At 42.6% G+C, this 18,638-nt stretch overlaps 1 long non-coding RNA gene across 3 annotated transcripts in view; it reads right to left on the bottom strand.

Annotated features, from left to right (window-relative positions):
- The window catches only part of LOC106032354 (uncharacterized), a 102,259-nt gene that overhangs the window by 61,646 nt on the left and 21,975 nt on the right, over positions 1–18,638 (bottom strand). For all 3 annotated transcript variants that reach the window (XR_010831135.1, XR_010831134.1, XR_007166096.2), the window contains exon 3: positions 1,734–3,233. This is a non-coding gene — a long non-coding RNA (uncharacterized lncRNA). The remainder of the gene's footprint in view (positions 1–1,733; positions 3,234–18,638) is intronic.

The raw sequence follows: 18,638 nt of genomic DNA, 5'->3' as shown, positions 1-18,638 counted from the left end.
TTTCTTTCTTATTTTTGCTGAGTACATTGCGCTCTGGTCAGCTGAATCACCAGAACCTCTTTTCTTTTCTTTCAACAGGGTCCTTTCTTTTAAAGCCTCTTATGGGAAAAATACTTATTTCTCAAATGCAGCACTTGAAGGGGTTTGCTTCTTGCAGGTGAATTTGCAGAAATGTTGATTTTAACAGCAGTGGCAGGCATGGTTTTCCCTCTGCTCTCCCACTTCCAAATGGCAGCGCCATGCAGGGAACCTGTGCCCAGCTGTGGCACCCAGCTCCGCAGGCCTGCCCCCCAGCACTGCTTGATCAAAAATCCCAAACTGCAAGCTGATCTTAACAGAGATGCCAAAGTCCTGAGTCTGCCTCATACATAGTGCCTCAGTCCTAGCAAAAAACCTCCAAACAAAACAATCCTGCTAATTCAGACTTCCTTATAGGCTTCTTTATGGAGACCTGAACTACAACTTTTAAAGGGGCATTGTTTATTTTAAATTATTATTATTTTTGGTTTGCAGGGCGGGGGGCACAGCATCAGCCTGCTGGCTCAGCTTCTCCAGAACCTGAATCCAGGTTCTCTGGGGGGAAGCCTTGGAATCCCATCCAGACACGTGGCAGCACAGCAAAACAGCAGTCCAGGCATTGATTCACAAGCTGCGTGGTCTCGTATGGAGAACACACAGTTCCACACTGGCACCTGCCTGTCAGTCTAGGTGGCTCTGGAGAGGCTTTGGCACAGCTGCCCCATGCAAAGGACAAGTTCCCAGGGTCTGCCACCCCAGGAGCCGCGTCTGCAAAGGAGCCCGCCGGGGCGCTCCAGCCCAGCGAAATCCAGCTTTGTGGTCTGGAAACCTCCAGAACAGGCTCTCTAAACATATGGTGTTATTTTCACGGGACTTGACATTCTTCTAGGATAGTTCAAATGGTACATTCATGTTCCCAAAATTATGTCACTGCTTTCTGCATTTAATGGCTATAGTTAATCATCGCTCACAGCTCTCCCCTGTTCCTCTTTGCCTGCAAGAGCACCACGAGACGCCTCCAGCTGTGCATACTTCACCCAGAGCTGCTTTGCACGCTTTCTGTGCTCCCACTCTCGTGTCGTCCCACAGGGCTTGGGACTCATGAAAAAACAAGCAGTGGTGGGGGCACGCAAGCCCTGCTCCTGCCAGGCAATGCATTTCCCCATGCCGATCTCCAAAGCATGTCGGAGCCGTGCATCTATCAGCATGCCTCGCCTCATGCTGGGCTAAGGTAAGTAAAGCTTGGCAGGTTTGCATTTCCCTGCAGAGCATTGCTACTGCAGGCGGGAGTCCCTCCCAAGCTGATGAATGATGACTTCTCCCAGTTGGGGTCTCTTTGATGGAGCAGAGCAGGACTGAATAAATAAACTCGCCTCCGTGGGAATCAAAACACTTCTGAAGATTTTGTAAGCTGAAGTTGAATACAGGAGCAAGGATAACATTTTGAAGAGATCCTAGATGTCCAAGGGAGAAGCTTTATTTATCAGAGAAGTGGCTTAGGAGCTCTGAAACTTATTCCTACCAAAGCCCTCAGGTATATGGTCTTAAATCGCTTAAACACCTACAGTCCTTGTGGCAGGAGGGGCAACTCCCAAACACACCGGTGGTGCTGGGGACCACACTCCATGGGGCTGTCAGCTGGACAGGATGTGCTCCTAACTGCGTGGGCAGAGCAAGTGCAACTCCTGCTGCAAAATAACCCAAAAAGGACCTACCTTGTGAGGCACCTCTGGCACTGTGGAGAAGGAGAGTGGTCCAGCTTTGGACGGTGGAAGCATCCTAAAGGGTAAAGAAAGCAGTGGTGGAGCCAAGTGGTCAGGGAGCCAGGAGACGTGGAGGGAGCCAGTGGAGAGAGCAGCATCCAATTCAGCAAATCCCTTAAGCATGTGTTTAAGTGCTTTGCTAAATCAGGACCACAGGGCGTCCACACAGATGGCCCTGGCAGATCTCGGGCTATCTGCTAGCACCCCACGAGGTGAAGAGGGGCAGCTCAGTGCCCTACAGCAACGGGCGGCGGCAGGTGAAGACAGCGTGGGGACACGGGCAGAGCCTGCAGCCTGCTGTAGCAGAGATGGTCTGCATCCAGAGGGCTGGTCCTCAGAGCACTTCACTTCTGTGGGCAGTCACATTGAGTTATTACCGTGCAGTATCTTTTCCCTTTTGCCATGTATTTTTTTTTGTGTGGGTTGTTTTTTTTTTTTTTCCTTCCACCCCCCAAGGTTGTTTATTTCAAATTTCCCATCTCCACTCTCGACGGTGGAAAAGCTGTAGCCTACATGTGTTGTGCAGATCCCTCACCTCCCCCCTCCAAGGGTTTCAACAACAATCGGTTGTTTTCTGTACAGCAAGAGGGATTACAGCCCTGTGGTATCTTTCCACATTCTTTGAAATCTTCCCCTCTCTCGGGGGAAGAATCTGTTTCTGATGTTAATGTGGTGCTACGTGTTTGTAAAGCATTCTGGTCCTGCCTGCTGTCACCACAACAAGATGATAAATTAAGAGTTTAATTTCAGTTTAATTTGCACATGCAGATTAACAAAGGCAGGCGACAGGGCAGGAAAGGACAACAGCAACACTAATATCTCTGCCTCACTCACTTCACTCATGTGTGTCTCTGGGGGCTGTAATTGCTTTGTCCTAGTGTTGATACACAAAAAGCAAGAAAACTGAAGATTTAGTAGAGTCAGTATTATTTTGACCCAGATATTATTGAAGGAGAGAGTTTAGGAAAGACTTCTTGGCAGCAGAGCTAATGCAAATCCTTCCCATTGGCTTTAAGTTTCTCCCCTTCACTCTCAGTGCTACAGAAAGCACCATGTGCTGCCTTTCTGAGGTATGCCCTTAAACCTCATTGATGAAGGGTGGTGGATAAACAGCTACCCCAGCGCTGAGTGGATGGGAGCACAGACGTCAGCAGGCCCTCACAATGTGGGCACGAGCCTTCCCAACAAGCTCTGAAGGAGACAACCCCACCGCTGCTAGAAGCACACTGGTCCCCTGCCCCACAGCCGTTGGGGAGCTGGGAGGACACTACTTCCAGCCATGGTCCTATTCACAGTTTCCACGTGGAGAGCTGGCCTCATGGATCTTCTCAGGCATGACCTTTGTGGAGACACAGGTGGAGGAGAGCCAGGCTGAGGCCTTGTGGTGACTCCTTTTGAAGGCAGCTCCGTGTGTCCACTTGCCCCACAGAGGATACCCAAGTCCCAGGTCTGCTGCAGAGAGGAACAAAAGGGTGTGAGGAGGAGGAGGAAGGGCTCTGACAGCAGAAGGTGCTAGGCAGCCCATAAGACCTTAGGAGACAGGGTTGCCCAAGCCCTCCTCCATGTTTCATCCCCAGAGCGGTGGCTTTGGCTCTTCCCCTTTCCCACCAGCCAAGGCAGTAGGGACGCTCCTCAGCTTGGGGTGGAAGCAAAGCACGGCAGTCAGGTGCTGAGCCGCTGTGTAGGCCCCACACCACACCTCTTAGAAGGAAGAGATATAGTCAGAACATGTTATAAAGAAAATGACCAGAATGGAGACCCCTTGGATCTCGGCATGACAGCTTAAATGGACCGAAGCGTTAAAAATGGAGGAGCCACGTCTTGGCTGCAATGTATAAAAACTGTGCTAGGCATCAGGAACTTTTCAAAGAGAGCTAATTTATACATGCTTTTCTAAGGAGGACAAGTGAGTATATTACTTTTCTTTTAAAGTGCAGCTGCAACAGCAAACCACACGCACGCTGTAGGTTTTATAACCTTGCTAATTTTCCATAAGTCTTGGGAGCTATTGGTGGTAACTATAAAGTTATTTTGTTTCAATCTAAGAAGAAAAAGAAAATTAAAAACAAAAGGATTTGTTTTCAGAGTACAACTAATGGCTGAACTAAAGAGGTATCAACTGATCTCCACAGAACAGCCAGCAATAGCAGGGAGAATATTGTATATAATTTACTCAGCATTCAATTCAATGAATTGGATTTTTAATCTTATTCCCATCCATATCAATGGGAAAACTGGACACAAAGTGTGCAGGGACAAATGACAACCTAAGGAAATGCCGGATGAATCAGTAACCATTTTGGCTGCATGCAGAAAATCTGTAGCCATCAGAAGAGAGATCCTGGGAGTATTGCACTGGATGAGGTACTCGCATGGAGAAGAATCAACTCCCAGCTCTGCCACACATTTCCTTGCATTGATACTCCCACTTGTAAAACAGGCAGCTACAATATAAGTTCAGTGAGGTGTGCAGGAAACTCAGATACTGCGGTAAGGAGGAGCATGTAGATACCTAGACTGAAATCCTCATCTTCTGTTCCCATCACCACCTAAAGCACCTACCAGTCATTTCATTTTATGCCAGCTCTCAAGGTTTGTAATGATGCTTCTGTCCCATAGGAGAGGAAAACCAAGTCTGGCATGGCATCATGCCAAAATTGCTCAGCATCAGGGTACAGCGTAGAAGACTTAAGTCCGTCTTCCGATTTTACCAGCAATAGAGGAAACTTTTGATTTGAGTCAAGAAGAGTAGAGCTCTGACTGCAAGTTTGCCTAACTACCTGTGGAAAAGGGGTAGGAGCAGCTTTCTCTGCAACTAAAACATTTGCAGGGGGCATAAAATGAAAATCTACTCAAGTTCTAACCACAGTCCACATTTTTTAACAAAATATTTTAGCCATATCTTAAAATGAGACAAGAGGAGAAGTCTGCACAGAAAGGTTTATATTTAACTTTAACAGACTGAAAACGGAACTGAAGATTTTCTCTCTTCCACTTTTCTGCAATTTTGTTTTTGCTCGATGGTTTCAGAAAAAAAAAAAAATCACTGTCAAACCCCTATGGAGGTCCAAAATGCTGCTCATGTTCCAAAATCACCGGGAGAGCTCACATAATAAAATATTTGTTGGAAAGGCACCAGGGCATATTAAGTATAGAGAGGCAGCCTTAACTCTCACTTTCCATACTTTCATGTGCCTGAGTCAGAACCTTAATGTTATTTGAACTATACCCATACTGTGGATTTAACGTAAAGCATTTCTTCACCTATCCAACACCATTTTTTTTTTTAGTCCCACGTGTTATTATCTCATTAGTTGAGTTATTTTAGCTTCACTTAGCATGCAGGTGATATTGCCAATTTGCTACTTAGTCATAAAACTATGTATCTTTTTATTGTCATTGGAGTTTTACAAAATATGTGCTAATACTACCATCCCAAGATATATTTTACTAGCTGAAGAGTATATAATTAAGCATTTCATTACCATAATAAAAATGAAATTGTATGAAGAGAAAATTGTAGAGTTTTGTATGCTATTCTCATTTTGTGCAATGTTATTCTAATTTTCATTTGCTTCTGATTCTATATATAACCTGATTAGCAAACATCACATGAGAGACTTAAAACTAAATGGTCTGGAAACGGGAAAAGGAGTTAAGTAAGTTCATAATGTCACCCAGAGATCTGCCAAAACAGTTTTTAAACAGTTCCCGACCAAGGTATAAAAATCTGTGGCTAGCTATACTCATCAGCACAAAGGCAGTGATATCATCAGCTTGTTAATATATCTTCCTTTTTAGGGCCACCAGCGGTCAAGAAGAAGATTCAGCGTGTTGGTTTTGTTCCATAAATAGTTATTAGCAGAAGCACCCAGCAGAATGAGGGAAGAACATTAATATCCAGGAACGAGTCCATGTTGCAATGAAACAGCAACAACAGAAACAAAGGCTATACACTGTTTTGTCCTTAAACCAAGCAATCACCCTCTGGCTCACAGAGAAAACACAACCCATTAAATGAGAGTCCTGGTAAAGCTCTTGAGAACCTTCTGCTTTCTGCCCTGTCTTAAAAGACACCAGAATTTCCATCTTTATACATTTCCCTTACTTCTTGTTTAGGGAATACTTTGTGTAAGTATTCCTTGTAAAATGTGTTGATCCTGAGGTATTTCAAATAAATATGCTGGTTTTATTACATGTTAAGATTTGTTAAATTATTATTATTGCTCAGAGCCCAAGAGTTTAGGAGCCCAAGAGTTTCAGGTGAGTTTAGCATGAAAGCTTAGCATACACAAAAAGAAAGTCAGAAACATGCATGATAAAAGTTGAGAATGCTAACTGGAAGCTATATGGTCATTCACTGAATTCACAGAAAACCAATAATCTTGTTAAATTTTACAAATGAAAACTCAGTATTCTTGAGTTAGTCAGTGCGGCTCATGATTCATGTTGGCTAATTCCTGTCTTTCATATCTAACATGGAAAGCTTTATGAACTTTTTTATATTCCCTCCGTCTGAAACAGAGTGCTGCTGTAGCACACATGAAATAGGTTTCCTAGTCTACAGCCTTCACTTTGTATTCAAAAAAATACTAGTTGATAAAAGAGGACAACATAACATCAGGTGAGATGACAAGTAACGAATCGGTTATATTACTTCACAGAGAAGACTTTCTGTGTGCACATTGCTGAATTTTCAATCACAGTTAATTTACTTAATAAGACTGGTGAAATAATACGCAAAAACACATTAGCTCCTTTGACTCTGTATGGGATATACAGACAAATGACTCTTTGCCCCAGCCCCATGAAAAGAGACAGTGAGACTGAGCCATGGTGACTGAATTCAGCAAAGATCCGAGTAAAATTAAGAAGAAAATATCTTGCAGTGTTGGAGTGTAACGGGGGAGGGGGCTTCAAAATAATTCAAAAAGATAGGCCACATATTATTGGTCTTAAAAAATGTCAGTCCGGTCTGCCAACTCAGCTCTGCTGAACAGTAACTGATAAAATAGGGTCTTCAAGTGAGCAGCAACTAACTTCTGGAGCTTACTACTGCTCTAGCGCACCTTTCTGTGTGCGTACCATGCACTGGAGTTCGTCTCAGGGAAGCTGCCCACAGCTGTACACAGCACCCCTATTTCCAAACAAGGAAAAAAAAAGGACATTTATAGGGCTTTTTTTCTCCTTCAACCAGAGACACATACCTCACAACTAGCACCCCTACGGCTCACAGGAAAACAGTCACAACTAAGTTAATTCTGCTCCCAAACAAGTGCTGTTGCACCACTGCCATCATCTCCAGCTCCAGCAGGTCCATTGCCAAAACCAGATAAAGATCCTGACCCTCACATACCACCTAGGCACAATTTTGTGGAACTGCACATACCAAAATTTAAGAACGATTGTGCAGAAAGCCATACCACATCTTTTCTGAGGAGGAGTCACTGGCGTGTGAATACATAGTAGTACCACTGTGGCATGGACGCAAAAATCTATGCATGCCTCCTGTACATGTAAATGAAAACAGTACAGATCCTCGTTGTGAGTCCAGTCCTGCTACCTTTTATGTATATCATCTTCACCCATGCAGAGAAAGTTCAGCAATTACCCCTGAGTGAGCAAAACCATAAGGTTCATATGCATTCCTTAAACCCAACGAGAAACAGTGCTCTGCAGTGGTTACCGCACAAGGACTCAGCTGACTCAAAACCTGTATTTGACTTTCCTGCTGATAGATTGTGTGATCTTGAGTACCCAATTTCTCTGCAGGTTCTGAAAATGGAGGGTATAGGTGCCAACTATACACTGAGATGCATAGTAGCTGAGCATTACAGCTGTTTGTGTGCAGAATACAAACCTTAAACACTGATTTCCATGGCTGTAACCACACTTCCCTGCGAGCGCTGACTTTCATTAGCACGGCATGGAATTATAGTCAGTGTCTGGGTGTGAAAGTCCCATAAGAACCATACATTTCTGTAACTTATAGGCCATGCCAAAAGAGAAGAATTTGTTGGAAGAAGAAGAAGAATCTCTTATAAATGATAATTCTTCATTTCTTCTTACTGTAACTAATATCCAGCATCACTTGCCAGTTATTTCAGAGCACCACATTTCTCAAAATGAAGTTACACCATAAAAGTCTGGTGAGGTGAAGCTCATTAGTGCAAGGTATCCTATACTGTCTGACAGAGAACTAGCTATTAGATCTTGCAACATGCTTTGATTATTTATTTAACTTGACATTAAAGTATTTAATGAATAAGCAAAAACTAAGATGTTGCATAGTATCGTAGCATCAGCTGTCACGTAAATTAGGATTGCTCTGCTCCACAAACACTGCAATCCAGAGCTGAATGTTTCCTCAAGACTAGGTCAGCTGAAGAAATACCTCCTTTAGGAAGAAAGACAGTGGATAATGCTCTCTTTCATCTGCTTCTGCAATTCCAGTCACCTTCTAGCTTACATGGCATGAGAAAGTGCTTTTGAGAAAGCCTGCTGCAATATAAGAAATGAACACTGGGAGTCTTGGAATTGCTTAAAAGTGAAATAAAAATGTAGCTATCAAATTCCTCAAAGCCACAGGCTTCAGCTTAGGGCAGTTCGAAAGCCCACTAAAATTAATATGAATTTACTGATTTGCTTTATGAGCTGCCTTTGATAGCCATTGTATGTGTAATATGAGCATAACAACATTTTGGATTCAATGGGATATACCCCATTTCTCTCACCAGTTCCAGGAGAGCATCAGGGATACTGCGTGATGAATGCACTTCACTTAGCTGCAATTCTATTGTCTCTCCATTTCTGCAGTGGATTGTGCAGCAAAAGCTGGTTTCCATGATGAGGAGAACAATTCAAAATGAGTAGAGAATAAGAGCGAAACAACTGTTATTAAATTCAATGTATATTTATAAGGCTATTGTTTCTATCTAGTCCCTTGAATATTCTGGCTCAGCAGACGCCCCTAACATGTCATCAGTCTGACTTTTCAGCAGTCCAAACAGAGGACATCACCATTAATGTAATTGGGTAATGTCACATATTTGTTCTAGGGCAGTGTACTCTATAGATTTATGATACGACTGTATATTCTACTGGTTTATTACCAAAAAAGACATTAATCACCATGACAGACATGAAGCAGTACTATTCACACCCTCTGTACGGAGACATCAAGTAGACCCATTGCTAATTAGGATGATGACAGCCAGGAATTACGTTTAAAAGCCTCTGTTTATTCCCCACTTCTTAAAACTATTCCTCTGTTCCATCTTTTTCCTTCTTCACAAATCTGGTAGTAAAACATTAGGCAGCCCCTTGTGTGACTCTGCTAAACAGTTCCTTGTTAGCAGACGCATAATAACGATGATAAACGACGGACAAGAAAGCAGGCACGAAGCTATTAGGACCTGGCTGTGCACCCTCCGCATACACGCAGCATTCATCTAGCACTAGCTTGCTTTCCTAAGCCAGGAAAACAAAATGATGCAGAGCAGAAAATGGAAATCATTCATGACGTAATAGTAACCTGTGTGATGCCTTGGAAGTGCTTAAACAGACATTAATATTTTCTTTACAAAAAAGAAAAAAGAAAAAAAAAACAAAAACAAAAACACCAACAACACAACTTTGTGCTATCTTGACATATGAATGTCTGCTTACTTTCTTCAGGCCTTTTCAGAAGACACTAAAACTCTGTATTACTTCACACACCACACGGGCCTTAATGCCTGTCTGAGAAGACGCATCGATGTTGTCCTGCACACAGCGATGCAGCCAGCAGGTTCTGGGGAGGATGGGGCTGAATACTACGACACTTTTTTTTTTTAAGTTCTGTTTTTTAAACCTCTAAAAACAGGCTAAACTTCTGGTGAATTCTTGCTTGTGTAGAAGGAAAATTTAAAAAATGGAAAAGACAAAATAACCCAACCTGCTTCCACGGTGATTTGTCATGGGAACTTAGCATAATCTTGTGTAAGAAACTTGACTAGGAGTGTATAAAGTTACTTTGGATGATTGATATTTGGCTTGCTGAAAGAAGTATGAAGATGACAAGGAACTTGTCACATCCATACCTGAATGCTGGAGACACTGAAACCAAGTTACACCGGAGAGTGAACTGGAGCTGTGAATGCTGAAGAAGAGCAGAAATGAGCAGAGTTACCCTCAAACTTGTGATATCAAGAGGTAATCAGCAAATCCAGAGACATAGTTGAGGTGGACTTCTTTCCACGGATAGCCCTTTTCCTGCCTCATTGGCCAGATTAATGAGCTGATAGGTAGTGATGATAAATTTCTTTAAAAGGCTTTATTGGGAAAAAATGGAATGTTAACTTCTTTCCTGTTTTCTGAAGTCTGAGGTTTGTGTGTTCAAGAAGTCCTGCTTTGAATTAATCTTTTATCTGAAGTGGCTGTGGATTTTTTTTTTTTTAGACAAAACATTTTGATAACATGCTTTGAATATATTTCAATAATCATTTCAGAACAAACTATCACTGACATTTTCAGGAGTTTAAGTGTTGGAGAAGCCCAGCTTTTCCACAAGTATTTTTTTGTTTTGGAAGAAGCCCATTCTGGAACGAAAACATTTATCTTACAAAGTTTTAAGACAGTCATCTGATGATTCTGGGGGTTCATTCTTATTTGAGATGTTGATTCTTTAGTGTAAGAAAGATGTGCTCAAACAGAAGAGCTATCTAATAATAATAATGAGGAGTGTTAGAGGCAATTTGCAGCAGTGATTTTCCTACCAAGAGCCCTTGGTTAAAAGTTCAAAGGAAGAAGTCAGAGCAGAAAAGTCCCCTCTTCGGTCTTTTTGACCAAAGACCATACCTGTATAGAAATTGATGGCTTGTTAATATGCACACTGTATCTTAAAACAAGCATTTTTTTTCTCCTATCTCCTCATGTTGAAATTAGCCTTTTTGATCTGCCTACATTTTGCACCTTTGTTTTGCTTTCTTTCAGTGGCTGGGTAAAAAACAGTTACAACACAGCTGCATCTATTGTTTCCTTTAACCTCCATGTTATTTTTACATGTTAATATTGAATTAACTTCAGGCTGACAAGAAGACATAACAGAAGAAAAAGAATTTTTCTGCCTAAAGTTAACTTAATATACAATTACAACAATATAATGAGAAAGAAACGGTGCTTTACAATGAAAACATTCAAATAGTTAAAATAACAACACACACATTTCTGCATGAAGAAACTAAAACCCTTCACAGGTAATCTTGGACCTAGCCCATGAGTACAGAGCAGATAAGAGAGAATATCCACTGCCAGGACATTAACAACAAGGGAAGTTCAGTTTTAAAAGAGCCACGAAAAGAAAAACATGAATAGCTCTTAATGCTTCTCATAGCAATGAAACAGCCACTTAAATGGAAGATGGAAATTTAAAAAACAAATGAAGTGTAACTTCGATTAAGGATCTGTTTTTCAAAGGCATTCATCCACATTACACGACTGGTAGACATCAGTCCCTGTAGTGCAACATGTTCATAGTCAAGCTCGGATTTTAGGGAGTACATGATGTTTTGATTGGAAACTGGATATAAGGAGATTCCTTCAAACAATAACCAAAATGAAGACATTGACATGAGGAATTCAGCTGTGGTTTCCCATGCAGCTGAGGCTGTCTAGAAGCTCACTGACCACAGCAGGGCTGCTGCTTTCCTCCTCCCAATTTCTCTGCGGCTACCCCAGCCCCAGCCTTGCCCCGCTGATCCTTCCCTCCACCACCATCACTCACTAGAAGGCAGAAACCAATGCAAGATATCTGCTTTGGGGTTGCTTTTCTCTTTTACCTATACTTAGCCATTTTGGTGAGTGGCAGAGAGTACCAGGGGCAGCACCAGGTGCAAGTGGCATAAAGAAGGTGGGACAGAGATGGTCTCACTGACTACAATGGGTACTTGAATAGTCCCATATTGAAAGGGAGGAACACATTCATCTTTGCCTATCTTTGTTCTACATTTGTAGGTGCACGTCTATGTACATAACTCTTTCTGGCAGCCAGCCATCTCTTTTGTGGTACATTGTATGCCTTGGTTAGGGAGAAATAAGGCTTACGCCACATTTGTTATAAGAAAAAGTATCACTTAATAACTACTGAGAGTCCCATCAAGCCTCTTATCTTCCACTTGCCCGCAACATCACTTTACTAGAAGAGCTGTTTGGCTCACTCCCCGCTGGCCTGTATGGCCAGGTAAGGCCAACATGAAACAGCAGGAGTTTGGCAGCTTTAATTCAGGTCACAGCAACCCAGCCAAAACCAGAGCCCATCCTTCACTTCACGGAGAATTTCAAGCTATGCAAGGTTAATTACGGACAGCAGAAAGGTGAGAATGAACAGCAGTGGCACCCGTCAAGCTGAAAGCTGTGCTAGATTTATAAACAGGTTCTGTATTCAATTAATGCTCTTGCCTTTGGCGCGCAGAACAAGTTTGCTCAAGAGCAGAAAATACTGCCTAATACAAAGCTGCACACTGCAGTGCTTTATTCATTTTTCTCACATGGAACTGAGGGCCTAATTAGTTACATTAGTGCAGAACTAATAGCACATTTGTTATAATGGCTGTTTCTTTCCTAAATGTTTTATGTAAAGCTCACAAGTTTGATATTACTGTATGCTAAAAAAAAAATAAAATAGAAAAAAAAGCAAGAATACTCTCTTCCTCTTCTCTGCTCTTGATAAAACTTGGTCTGTTTGGGTTCATTTTTCTGCCTAGATGATAAGCTGGAAAGATTTTCTCTCAGAATAAAAGATACCAGACATACTTATTATTCTATGTGAAGGTGGTCAGGAACAAATCCGTTCTAATCACTGATGTTGTAACATTAGAGTAGCAGTGATTGTACTTCAGTTAGAGATCCCATAGTTATTTGTAGAACAGGGAACATTAAACGAGATAAAAATGTACCCATTGGTTTGAAGAAATTCATAGGTCTAGAGGGAGAAACCCCAGACAATAACACTAAGATGGTGATGTATGTTAATTATATGAGTAATTACATAGTATAGACCCCAATGTTCCAGGTCCACTCTTCCATATTTTTCTTGGTGTGGTATTTATTCCACTGAGACTGTAACTAAATATATCTATATCTAAATATATACATATATATATATATATATATATATCTCACCTCCACCCCTGCTTGCTCTTTCAAATTGTGATATATGAATATTTCCTGCTGATAGGAAAATGCCCATCTGTGGTGGACCTTTCACTGCAGCCCTCAAAACTCCCTGCAGTCACAGAGAGCAGAGATACAATAACCCATACATAGCACATGCCTAGCCCAAAGCTTCCACACAGTCACAGTTACTAATCACAGCCATTGATGCTAACAACAAATTTGTCCAAAGACTTCCAGTAATATGCTGGCATTGTTACATCAAGCAGGTCATGCAACACTTGACAAATATTAATGCAGATTTCACCAGCCTCTCTTTACATAGGGTTATGAAAACCCAGCAGGGATGAACTGTTTCATGCATAGAGAGAGCTCTTCTAAGCCAAGAAGAGAGTCTACACGCTAGATTTGATTGCTCGACATCCCAAGCCCTTCTTTTAAATCACATTGCTGATGTTATCCAAGTGCACCTGGGGTGCAGAAATTCTCCCCACTCTGTGCCCTGGCATCCCCTTCCCCTGTGGTCAGAGAGTTGGGCTCCAATGCGAACAGGAGCATCACTATGTGGCATGGGAAGATGTGGCATGGGAGGCATGCCTAAAACCTGCTGGACTCAGTGCCACAGGGAAAAGTGACTTACCTGGGCATCACAGGGACATGGCATCAAGAGCTGCCCAGAGGTGCAGAAACCTGAGCAGATCGACAGCACTGAGCAGCCATCTCCAGTCCCCTGGAATTTGGACGTGGAGTACTGACATTAGGTTCTGGGCCTTTAAAATTAATAATTTGGAAAATAAATATACAGATAGGGTTTTTTGTTGTTTTCTTGTTTGTTTTTGATTTTTTTTTTAATCAAGATACAAATTTTCCTTAGAACAGTTGCTTTGTTCTTTTATTATCTGTACATGAACTATTCAGGGCATTTGTTTAGGAACTGTAAAAATCTGTTTTCTATAAGCAGCTTGGCATTCTGTCTTTATTAGCTACAACAGTTATAGAGAAAATATTGTGCTATCAAAAAGAATCATTATTACTTCAACTTTATCACACCGGGTGATTACAACTGGGATAATTAGAAGCTAATTTGAGAGGAACCAAAGAGAAAGTGGAAGTGGAGCTAGAAGTTCATCAGAGTGTGTCTGTATTTAAATCATCCCTGGCTTTCTTGCTTGCTGTTGAACAGCCCTTTAGAAAAGTTTGCTCCTGATCTTTACTAAAGAGCAAAAATGGGACACTGCACGCTTAGACATGAAAACACCAGCAAGGACCTCATGGGGAATGGGCAATGGGGGACCTTTTTTCAGCCTGATTTTGCATTAGGGACTGTTTGGAGACATATTTTTTCCAGCATGACCTTCTCAGAAAATCCTCCTTGTGGGTTGGTGGTGGTTTTTTTTTCTTTTTTTTTTTTGCCAGAATACCATATAACAGCTCAGTGTGTGAAATAAGCTATTACCAATAAAAGCATTTTTATGGCAGGATAAGGGAAATTTATGCTAGGGCTTTTGCTTGTTTGGCAATGTGGCTGAGAGAAGAACTACAATGGAAAAAACACATTTGCTACACCTGACAAGTATGTGAGGCAGCTCTTGGCTCCCGTCCGCTTCCTCTGATAGCATGTCAGAGGGTTTGGGTCTGTAGGAGCATGGGTGCCCTGTTCAGTGTGGCTGATCTGATCCCTTCCCTTTTGCCTGTCATCTCCCAGAGTCTGCCACCAGCGTGGCATTTTAATCAGACATTTTGGGTCTTCACCCAAACACTGACCAAAACCCTTTGAAAGACAGGATGTCTTTGCTTCCACGCCAAGGAGACCTCAGCAGTTTTGCCTGGTGCACTTCCACAAGGCAGAAACCAGAGACCCTTCCCTTCCAGCCCCAGGAAGCCAACATCTCCAAAAGAAAGCCCTCCTGTGCGTGCCTGCTGTCTGCAGGCATTGCTGGATTTCACCAACTGCTCGACATGCGTAAAGACAAAAGGAGTGAGGGCACGACCAGACACACAAATGCTAGACACTTGGCAACTGCCCCATCTCTGTTTTCTTGCTTCCTGTTTAATAGGTCCTTCAGGGAAGTTTATTGCTGATCTATGCTAGAAAATTACTCATATAATTGAAACGTCAGTGTAATGTTGTTTGCCCAATATAACATTTTCTTCGGGAATTTCTGGATGCAATTATCCCTTGTGACTAATAAAAACAATGGCTTAATTGCAAATATATGGTTAGAAATGTCATTTTATGTGTAAATATAAAATACTTGTTGTCTCAGCCTTTCAGATCAAATGGACTGTCCTTCCTGCGAGCAGCCACAGGAATTCAAGGCACACAAACATGGCAGCAATGACCCTGTCTCTTATTTTTTTTGATAAACAGTAAGCCTCCTCCATCGCCTGCCCCTTGGCTGGTTGCACCCCCCTTTGCAGCCCTCTCCATCAGCTCCTTCTGGGCATCCAGACCTCAAGGCATCTTTAATCCACTGGCAACAAAAGCACGGCACCAGCACAAAGGAGAGGGGTCCGACCACACCTCTGCCCTGCCTCAGTGACCATCCTTCATCTCCCCTCCACACAACGAGGAGGAGGGCCATGGCATGGCCACAGGAGCTGCTCAGCATCTGTCCCCCACTGATGGACAACAACACCTCACAGAAAAAACACCATGTAAATTCTTAGGCCATTTTCAGTTTGTAAATTTGGGGATGAAATCCATTTGATTTTATGTTTTTATGTACACATCCTCCAAATTCTACCTACATAGGGATGTAAAGACAAGAAGGAATCAGAGAGAAAATATTCGCTTTTGAATCCCTATAAAATCCCCATTTGCTCCTTTTTAAATAATTGTATTTTGTTAAAAAGAAGAAAACTGTTTTGCAGTCCCATTTTCTGAGAAATAAGAGCTACTGGCAAAATATGACTGAGGCTTAATAGCATTCAAACTTGATACAATCCGAACAACTTTACTAGTAACCAACCATAAGGCATTAATAATTTCTTTTCAAAATAATTTTAAAAAACTAGCACTCAGACAATGCCAGGAAGTGACGTAAAAATGGATAGGTTGGGTACTCAGCCTTTAGCACTAAACATGATGGTCCTTAGCTCATAAAGTGAACAAATCACGTCCTTCTGTCCCAGACAACATGAAAGAGGATTCAATATGAATAACATAACACTGTGCACATGCATTGAAATGAATTCCCACATTATGTCATCAATAGGCTTATTTTTTTATTATTAATTTAAAGAGTTGGAATATAATCCACTAATATTAAAGATAGGGAAAAAGAAAAAAAAAAAGCCAGACCTCGAACTAAAATAAGTGTTTTAAGCTCCTTCCAGTCTGTGAGATCACTGGAGCCTAAACCTAAAGTGCAAGGATGTTCTCTCCTTACAACAAGCCAAGGCACCACTGGACTACACTGGAATCAGAAAAAAACTTGGATCCCAGTTCTTGTGCCCACACTTCCAAATGATTCCTCTCTTTACAATAGAGGAAAGCTGTCTCCTAGCTCTGGAGACCACAAAGCCAGAGGAAGCCCAGATTCACCCTGAAACTTTGCAGCTGATGCTTTTCCTTTAATTTATCATGCAGTGAATTCTCTTTGGGTTTTGAATGATTTACTACAAATACAGATTAACTGTACTGAAGCTGAAATCAACGTATTACCATGTATTGAAACAATTTTGGCTTTTCCCTAGTCTTCAGACAACATCACTGCAAGCATTGGCACCAGCCTCAGCATCAGCAGAATGCACATTTCGATATGTATCCTAAATTAAATATGTATGAGAGCCTGAGAACCACAATGACAATTACTGCACCTTGGAACGAGGCTTGGAATATTTCGTCTGGCAGAGTTCAAAAGACTTTTCAGCTGGGAGCAGCTGCAGCTCGGTTAGCACAAGAATGGATTGATTGCAATTCATAACTTGGAATATGGATTAATGCAATATTCATGGAAAGCTGCGTGTGCAGAGCTCCATATGCCCAGTGCAGCTCTGAAAGCGCTTTGCTTCAGGAAAGAATCATGTCACCAGAAAGCATTTGCCCTCACTGCTTCCAAGTTAGGAAGGAAGTTATTTTCCTTGCTTAGATGGTACACAGGTTGTGGAGTCTCAGACTCCGTTCAACCCCTACACCAAAAGAAGGCTGGAACAGCCCTGGTGGTCCCTGAGCAGGGTCTGTTGTTCGGCTGCCTCCTTATTTACACCCTGCAAATGACAGACTGCAAAATGCATTGGCTCTATCTTTAATGTCCTCACAGAACCTCTGAGGGTGCAGTCAGGATCAGATCTGGTGTCCATATAGACAACGAGGACCCATGCACAGCCAACAGGGACTGTCAATAGTTAAAAGGCCACCATACATCCAGCACACCCAACAGCATTATATAGTACTAATAAACACTCAGGTGACCGAACATGCCATCGAGCACACTCAGGCAGCCTCGGGCAGAGGAGATGAATGCGAAGAGAGCAGGCAGACTGCAGGGCTCACAGTTTTCTATCAAAGGCTGAACAGACCATTGCAGCCTCCGCTACGCAGTATGCCAGGGAGAGGCCAGCCAAACTCACACACTTAGTTATTTGGCACCAGTTTTCTTGTTGCTCTGATGCTATGGAAGATCTTAAAGTCAAGACTGAACAGTGTATTTGGCAAATCTCACCTGGGGAGGCAAAACATGGAAGACAAAAAGATCTGACGCCAAACCACTCTCCTCATTGGGTTCACATACATTCTTCACATGGCTTTGTTTCAAAGCACATCAGGAAAATATTAAAAACCAGGATTTATCCTAAATCACTGAATGGCTGAGGTGGGAAGGGACCTCTGAAGGCCATCTGGTCCAAACCCCTACTGGACCACCCAGAGCAGGGTGCCCAGGACCATGTCCAGGCAGCTTTTGGAGATCTCCAAGGAGGAGACCCCACAGCCTCTCTGGGCAGTCTGTGCCAGTGCTCCGTCATGCTCAGAGTAAAAATGAACAAATGAAAACAGCCTGGCTCCAACTTCTTTGCACCTTCCCTTCAGGTATTTGTATGCATTGACGAGATTCTCCCCTGAGCCTTCTCTTCTCCCAGCTCTCTCAGCCTCTCCTTACAGAAGAAATGCTCCAGTCCCTCCCTCATCTTTGTTTCCACCTTCGCTGGACTCCTTCCAGTAGCTCCATGCCTCTCTTGTGCTGGGAATCCCAGAACTGGACCCAGCACTCCAGCTGTGACCTCATCAGTGCTGAGTAGAAGGGAAGGATCACCTCCCTCGACCTGCTGGCAGCACTCCTGATGCAGCCCAGAACACTCTTAGCCTTTTTTCCTGCAAGGGCGTACTCACAGCGTTTGTTCAACGTGGTGTCCACCAGGACCCCAGGTCCTTTTCCGGCAAGCTGCTTTCCAGCTGGTTGGCCCCCAGCCTGTACTATTGCATGGGGTTGTACCTCCCCAAGTGCAGGACTTTGGGCTTCTTGCTGAAATTCATGAGGTTCCTGGATAAAAGGTGCTTGCTGCACAAAGATGCTGCTGTTGGAATGAGTAACGCTCATTTGCCTGCAAATTTGGATCTTTGTGGTGGGTTTTATGCACAGAAATCATTCTCCTTCCAATGATCTGAAATGCTGCAGCTGCTCTAATACATGAGACATCAATTTAAGGTTTGAAATAAATAATATGCTCCCAAAGAAGAATATGCTTCTGCAGGATGAACTTGCA

This window comes from Anser cygnoides, chromosome 4 (genome assembly GCF_040182565.1).
Source record: "Anser cygnoides isolate HZ-2024a breed goose chromosome 4, Taihu_goose_T2T_genome, whole genome shotgun sequence".
NCBI lineage: Eukaryota > Metazoa > Chordata > Aves > Anseriformes > Anatidae > Anser > Anser cygnoides.
This window is presented reverse-complemented; position numbering and strand designations above follow the sequence as displayed.